The 8,110-nt window shown below is 50.0% G+C and overlaps 2 non-coding genes across 2 annotated transcripts; both read left to right on the top strand.

The window, feature by feature from the left end:
- Positions 1 to 4,596: 4,596 nt before the first annotated feature.
- On the top strand, positions 4,597 to 4,679 carry TRNAL-UAA. Its single transcript has one exon. It is a non-coding gene; the product is annotated as a tRNA-Leu (tRNA).
- A 2,903-nt stretch (positions 4,680 to 7,582) lies between these two features.
- TRNAL-UAA lies at positions 7,583 to 7,665 on the top strand. The gene has a single exon. It is a non-coding gene; the product is annotated as a tRNA-Leu (tRNA).
- The last annotated feature ends 445 nt before the right edge of the window (positions 7,666 to 8,110 follow it).

The following is an 8,110-nucleotide window of genomic DNA, read 5'->3' as shown; positions in this document are numbered from 1 at the left end:
GCTGCCTTTTGCAACATTCCTGCAGCCTGAGTCCATGAGTAGAGGAGTAAAGTGTATTACTCACCTGTTTACTGCCTCCCAGAAGCATGCACTGAGAGAGTGGGTGGGGAGGGGCAGTGAATGGATGCACCCTTGGCTCCACTCCCGTTACTCTCTGGCCAGATTAGCTCCCAGGAGTAAGTAGGAATGGGGAAGGAATTGTCTCTGAAGTACAATGCCTCCTCATGCTACTCCTGGAGTACCTCTTGCTCTGAGCTGTGCCTGAAGTCACACTATAGTTCAATAGTATCTGAGGGTCTGTTCCAATGCCCATTGATACCAGTGAGATCATTCCTATTGGTTTCAGTGGGTGTTAAGATCAGGGCCTGAGCCCTGGAGTTAATGGGAATTGTCATTTACATTGATGGCAGCAGGATTGGGCTCTAAAATCCATTAAGTACCAACATTAAAAAAGAAGAAGAAAGGGCCATGAGACAACCTGACCAGCCTGGCCGGTGTTTACTTACTCTGAATAAAAGCAGCAATCACAGAAATTGATGGAGAGCTTTATTAAAGGTGAGTCGGTTGCTTTCACTCACAGGTTTTGTTTGGTGGTATTAGGTTTGGGTACCTCGCAGGTCAGGTATTTCAGACCCAACCATCTCCAGACAATGCACTCCTCTATTATAAAGCATTTCCTCTAGAAATCTGACATTGCTTAAAACGTACTTTCCAGTTCTAAATCCAGTGGAGAAAAAAAATATGCTACTTCCATTTTAATGTCATTCCCTTTATTTTCTATTTCCAGGCTGAAGTAATTTTCCTCTTTGACCATGTGCTCCCAGGCAGCCTGTACAATTTCCCAAGGGTGAAAGCCTTCTCTTAGTGAACTGCAGTGAATATTACCACTGGCTCTTGAAAAATGCCAATAAGAGAACAAATAACATTTGTTCATAATAATGTTCACTGCAAACCATGACTGATTAGTGGTATATGGGACATCAACAGCGACAGTAATCAAGGTTATTTTAGCATTGATTTTGTACAGAGGTGAAGCCTCTTTGATGTATTACTCCATCAACACCTGCAGAGCCAAACTTTACACATGGAATTAATCCCAATTAATTAGGCTAGTTGTGGATAGTGCTGGGCTCTTTTATGTTGCAAAATAAATATTAATTCAGTGACATTTTTTCACCTTGTGCAGCTTATGTGGTTAGGAAGGGGAGGTAAAAAAAATCTATTGACCAATGTACTGAAATAGTCTAGAAAATTTAGATAACTGAGAGGGCCTGAGAGGCTACTGTGGTTGCTTGAGATTGACTAAACCCTTTAAGTCCTACAGCAGAAATTCAAAAAGTTGGCGCCCAATTCTGTCATCTTTTTTGTGAGACTACTTATGGAGCAAATACTGCACAACAGGAGTAAAATGGGCTAGAATTAGATCCTTTGTCTTCCCCAGCAGCCTACTTAGGACTTTAGCTTGTGATTTTAGGCCCAGCCCTGAACAAGGATGGGGCGTATATTAAACAACCTCAGGAGTTTGATCTGAGAGTTGCCGAGATTTGAGCCTGGTCTACATTACGAAGTTGGGTTGACGTAAGCCGCCTTGTGCGTGTTATTACACTTAAATTTATCTCCAGCTGACATAAGCTCTCCATTATACCAACACAGTAACACAACTTCTCTCTGAGACACTGAGCCATGGTCAATGTATTGAGTTCAACTTAATGCAAATATAGACACTGCATTACCTACAATGACCTAACAATACTCCAGCAGTTGTCCCATAATGCCTGGTACTGATGGCTCTGGTCAAAATTGTGACCAAAATTGTGAACTTCACTGCCCAGGGGTCATGGGTGCCACCCACACCTTTAAAACCTGATTGTCCAGTGTGGTGAGTGCACCTAGCAGCTCTCCATTGCGGTGTGCAACTGCCCTGCTGACCACGCTGCCTATACACTCCAGACCTGCTCCGGCTTGGAGTAGACAGGAGATATTGGATCTCCTGGGCACGTGGGGAGAAGAGGTTATGCAAGCAGTAGACCAGCTGTAGAAATGTGGACATCTATGCACATATTGCACGGGGGATGCCAGAGCAGCGATACGACCAGAGACGGTGATAGGCATAAGCAGACTAAGCAATTGCTTAGGTCCCTGAGCAGCTCAGGACCCGCTATTTGCTTTTTTATAAGAACATGCCTGCTTTAGTATTGGGTGCTTGTGTGTGGGAGGGAATATTCCTGCTTACGACCCACAATGGGCTAGCACCAGCTCTGGATAAGACAGGGAACAGCAGCAGTACTGCGTAAAAGCAAGGGATTGCTGCAGGTATACCAGAAGCCCAGGGAGGCCAACAGCTGATCTGGTGCTGCGCCGCAGACCTGCCGCTTTTACAACTAGCTACATGCCATAAATGGTGGAGACACCACCACCTCTGTGGATACCTCTCAGAAACCCAAGTCACAGGTTTCTGGTGTGAACAATGAGGGGGGGGGGGAGTGGATAAGTTCAGGAAGGATAGGTCCATGAATGGCTATTAGTCAGGATGGGCATGGATGCAAAACCATGTGTTTAAGTGCCTCTGTTTGCCAGAAGGTGACAGTAGATGACAGGAGATGGATCACTTGATGATTACCTGTTCATTCCCTCTGAATCACCTGGCATTGGGTACCGATGGAAGTCAGGATAGTGGGCTAGATGGACCATTGATGTGCCCAAGTATGGCCATTCGTATGGTCTTAAGTTGGAGGAGGATGGGGGACATGTGACCAGGAGGTCCAGATATACCATGAGTCAGGACCTCTTTGAGTCTCAACCTCAGTCAAGTCAATCCCTGTAGTGGAGAACGGGGAAGCCCACAGAAGGGAAACGAAACTCGGGTAAGTATATGAATTTCTTTTCAATTACAATGATGGGGCCCCTAACTTATGAGAACACAGATATAGACTTTTCATTGATTTACCCATGGTAGAAGAGCTAGAAAAGCAATCAAAACTTATAGCATTCTTATCTACTTTTCATTTCCATGTAATGTTAGGAAGAGGAGACCATACAGAGGAGTTGGTTTATGTCCACAGGGAAGTCCCGTTAATCCTCCTGAAAGATTTCAATTATCCTTTCATGGAGGAACTCTTCAATCCTCTCCAGAAAGGTCCGAGGGATGGAAGTGTTATTTCTTTCTCCACAGAAGGATACTTGTAGCTGTCCTACGACACAGGAAGAAATAATGCGGTGAACGGTGTTTTATAGGACAAAGGTTTAAATGGCAGAGCTAAACTACAGACTATCTGCACTCTCCACACACACCCTTCTAAGAACACCCACCGAAATCCCTGTGAAATTTGAACTCACAAAGAAAACTCACTAACACCGGAGCTAGGATGCCTTCTCTCCCTTTGAATGTCTAGCTATAGCAAGGCCAGGTGCTGCACCACCACACGCAGAGCCGGGCCAGGTGCAGTGAGCCCTTCGTGTTGGGGAGTTTCTCCTTTTGGTCCTCGCTCCCTGCAGAAGTGCAAGCTCTCTACCACAAGCCTCTGGCATTGCCTTATGCATCAGATGGTGGCAGCAATTCCTTCCAGCCAGGCTGTCTCCCAAATCACATGCCACTGGGGATGCTGTTCCCCGTCAAGAGAAGCCATGGAGGAAGGCTTCATAGTCGAGCTGCGAGAGACCAAAGGAGGCTCCATAGTCGGCCTCTGGAGGCTAACCTGTGGCCGTTGGGTCTGTGGGGTCCCAGGACCCCATCCTTCCAACCACTGGGTCATAGGCAGTCCGCCAAGCCCAGAATGCTGCTATGAGCAGCAGAAGCAGGAGCACTCCCTCACAGGACCAGCAGCACTTGACATCTTTGCTTTGGATTTGGAGATTTTTCCCAAATTCTGACCAAGGGGGTCTAATTTCACCTCGCCTGGACTCCAAGCCACTGGCCGGGCACTCCAGAGCTAGCCAAGCACATGCACAGAGACAGCTTCCTAATCAAGCATAGCATTGGTCCTGCTTTGAGCAGGGGGTTGGACTAGATGACCTCCTGAGGTCCCTTCCAACCCTGATATTCTATGATTCTATGATTAACTCCGTTGAGAGACAGAGTGCTGAGTAGTTATCCAAAGCCAGACATTTGTGGGTGTAGTGGTTGGGCTGCTCTTGACTGCTAACCAGAATGGTTGAGCGGTTAAGGTGTTGGGCTCAAGCCCCAATGGGCATGAGTCTGAATCTCACTTCTGCTAGGCCCCTGCTTCTGCTGCTACCCTTTGAACAACTGGTATAATAATTCAGGTTGCTGCTTTTCTTTAACAAAGCCCTCTAGCACCCAGCCGTGCTGTGCCCCTCCCAAAAATAATAACTACCTAAGGAAAGCACCTCACTGCTGAGGGACAACAGACACAAGCTACCGTCCATACCCCAGTGAGCTTTGAACTCACAACCCCTGGTTTACAAGGCTAGTGTTCTAATCCCTGAACTATAAAGCCAGGCAACAAGCTTGTGTCCCTCTGCTCCCACGCCTACCCAAGTGATGCTGCGCCTGCCCTAGTCACGTGCTCAAGACAGCTGGCTCGTTGACAACATCCCAAGAAGTCATTCTTCTGCTGGGGAGGGTTTATGGCACTCACCAGAATGGCCGAGAGGTTAAGGTGTTGGACTTAAGTTCCAATGGATGTGTGTCTGCGTGGGTTTGATCCCCACTTCTGGTAAGATACCACCCCCCTACCTGGGAGCTCTAGGCAGATGGCTTTTATTCCTTTGCCATGGCACAGCCACTATAAGGGAAGCTCCCTCCAGCCACTCACCACTGTATGAGGCAAATAAGTCTGCAAACCTGCTCCTGCAAGGTTTCAACTCACAACCCCTGGTTTACCAAACCAAAAACTCAACATCAAGCAAACCACCATCACTCCTGGAAGAGCACATCTGGCCCTAGAAATTGCTGATTTTACTCCTCAGGGAATTCTGAGCCACTGTGCATGCACAGAATTTATGTCCCCTGCAGATTTCTTTGATTCCCTGCAGAAAAAAGGACTTTCTGACGGAGAAGCAAAGGAAAGCCAGAAGAACAGTCACACGACCCTCCCCAGAAGTATGTTTTGGGTGGCCAGGGCAACTGGCAGAGAGGTAAATCACTGTGGGGCAGGAGGTGGGACTGGGGAAGACCCAACTGGGGGCTGCTGCCCTGAGCCGGGCTCAGCTGCTAGTCCTGGCTGGGCTGGGGAGGCCAGGACTTCCTCTTCTCCTGCATGGTATCCGGGGCCTGGTCAGACCCACCCTCAAATTTCTCCCCCAGCTGTGGGAAGCTCTGCAAAATCTCCTCCCCATCACCCTGCTCCGCCCCGCCCCGCCATGCTTCCTGAACCCATCGCTCCTCAGCTGCAGGGGGAGTGATCCCTGTTGGGGGTTGGCTGGTCCCCCATCCAGCCAACCCCCATACATCCAGACCCCCTCATTCCCAGACCCTCCCACCAATCCTCAATCCCCCACACTCAGAAGCCCCCTGATGAGCCCCACTCCCCTTGCACCTGGACCAACCCGATAAGCCACCTGCACCCGGATCCTGACCCAACCAAGCCCCAACCAGCTACACCTGGATCCCCAGCCCACTGAGTCCCACTCCCCCAGCATCCGGACCCCCCACTGAGCCCCTCACACCCAGACCCCCCTGCCTAGCTCTATCCCCCCTCACATCCAGAGCCCGCCTGCTGAGCCCCAAGCACATTCACCTGGTTCCCCCTTCAAAGTCCCGTTCCTGTTGCACCCAGAATGCCCTAGCAAGCCCCTGGACATCCAGCTCCCACCCCGCACACAGATCCCCCCTGAGCCGCCCGCACCCAGATTGCACCACACAGAACCCTCTCAACCCACACCTAGATCCCTCCACACTTGGATCCTGCCTTGCTGAGCCTGTGTCCCCATAACTGGTGCACCTGGCATGGAGGGGCAGGGCCCTGGGGTGTTTCTGGGTCAGGCCCGGTCCTTGCACTGCCAGGGCTAAATACAGCCTCATCGCTGAGTCCGTGTCTGGGGGTTGGGGGAGCTTCACAGTGATTTCCCACATCTGTGCAACCGGTGGCCTGTGCTCCCTGATTGCATGGTGAAGCCTCCAAATTTATTTGACAAATAAAATTTGCAGAATTATGCAGAAATTTGAAATATAGTGTGCAAAATTTTTAATTTTTTGGCACAGAAGACAATCAGAAGTATGATTTTCCTAGGCCTCCTGCCTCAGGGCCCCCACCTGCTAAGACCACTGCCATAGAACAAGGCCGGGTGCTGCACTGCCATGCACCAGGCTGGGTGCGGAGATCCCTTCATTTTGGGAGTGTAGCGTGGCCGGAAGGGAGCTACCACGCACCCGGAGTGCACCTCATGTTCCTGGGGAAGCTGGCTCTAAAGCCTTTGTAGGAGACCTCGCTCTGGATCAGGGTTTTGTGCAGAGCAGAGCAGCCATCTGGCTGCCCCCTATGGAAAGTGGACACTTGACCCAAGACTCTCTTCCTTTCCTCAACAGCTCTGTTCCAGGTGGCACTTCAGCAGGGTGGCAAAGGTGCCCTCAGCGCATGGCAGAGGTGTACTCAGCACGGGGTGGAGGTTGGGAGAACCGGGTCCATTACACCCAATGGGATGACCTGGTGGCCACAGTTCTTTCCAGCCAGACTGTCCCCCACCAACAGAAGCAATGGCGGAAGGCTTAATATTTGAGTTGTGGGAGATCAAGTGAGGCTCCACAGTGAGCCTCTGGAAGCTAATTTGTTGCCTTGGAGATAAGGGGCCTGGGACCCCATCCTCCCAACCCCTGGGTCATAGGCAGTCTCCCAAGCCTGGAATGCTGCTATGAGCAGCAGGAGCACTCCCTCACAGGACCAGTGGCACCCAATGTCTTTGCTTTGGATTTGGAGATTTTTCCCAAATTCTGACCGAGGGGGTCCGATTTCACCTCCCCTGCACTGCAAGCTGCTAGCAGCTAGCCAACCACACGCAGAGAGGCAGTTTCCTAATCAAGCATAGCATTCTGTGAACCCCTTTGAGACACAGGAGTGCTGGGTAGTTATCCAAAGCCAGAGCGCCGTAGCACTCCCAAGACGTTTGTGGGTGTAGTGGTTGGGCTGCTCTTGGCTGCTCACCAGAATGGCCGAGCGATTAAGGTGTTGGGCTCAAGCCACAATGGGCATGAGCCTGTGTGGGTCCGAATCTCACTTCTGCTAGGTCCCTTTTGCTGCTGTTACCCTCTGAACATATATAATATGGTATAATAATTTAGGCTGCTGCTTCTTTTTAATAAAGCCCTCTGGCGCCCACCCCTGCTGCACCCCTCCCAAAAACTAATAAAAACCTAAGGAAAGGGGAGCACTCCACTGCTGGGGAACAACAGGCCCTGTCAGAAACTGCTGCACAGGCCCCAGTGAACTTTAAATTCACGATCCCTGGTTTACAAGACCAGTGCGCTAACCCCTGAGCTATGGAGCCAGGCCACAAGTTGGCTTCCCTCTGCTCCAATGCCAACCTAAGTGATGCTGTGCCTGCCCTAGTCACACGCTCAAGGCAGTGGGCTCGTTGACGACATCCCAAGAATTCATTCTTCTGCTGGGGCGGGCTTGTAGCACCCACCAGGATGGCCGAAAGGTTAAGGCGTTGGACTTAAATTCCAATGGACATTTGTCTGTGTGGGTTTGATCCCCACTTCTGGTAAAATGCTGCTCTCCTACCTGGGAGTTCTAGACAGCTGGCTTTTATTCCTTTGCCACGGCAAAGTCGTTATAAGGGAAGATTCCTCCCACCATCCACCTCTGGACAAGACAAATGAGTCTGCAAACCTGCTCCTGCAAGGTTTGAACTCACGACCCTGGTTTACCAAACCAAAAGCCCAACATCAAGCAAACCACCATTACCCCTGGAAGAGCACATCTCACCGAGGAAATTGTCATGTTCCATGAAGCTCCTGTTGAGGTTCTGCAAATACCTCAGGACCATGTGTCCTGTGCTTTCAATGCTCTCACAGTAGTGCAGAGCTGTGCAGATTACTGTAGGATTTTTAAAATAGGTGTGAAAATTATGGGAGAGAGATGAAAGAACAGGTTGAGGACTATTTAGAAAAGCTTGACATGCAAGTTTTGAAGCACTTGGAGGAAAGTAA

The sequence above is a fragment of the Chelonia mydas genome, chromosome 5, assembly GCF_015237465.2.
Source record: "Chelonia mydas isolate rCheMyd1 chromosome 5, rCheMyd1.pri.v2, whole genome shotgun sequence".
NCBI lineage: Eukaryota > Metazoa > Chordata > Testudines > Cheloniidae > Chelonia > Chelonia mydas.
This window is presented reverse-complemented; position numbering and strand designations above follow the sequence as displayed.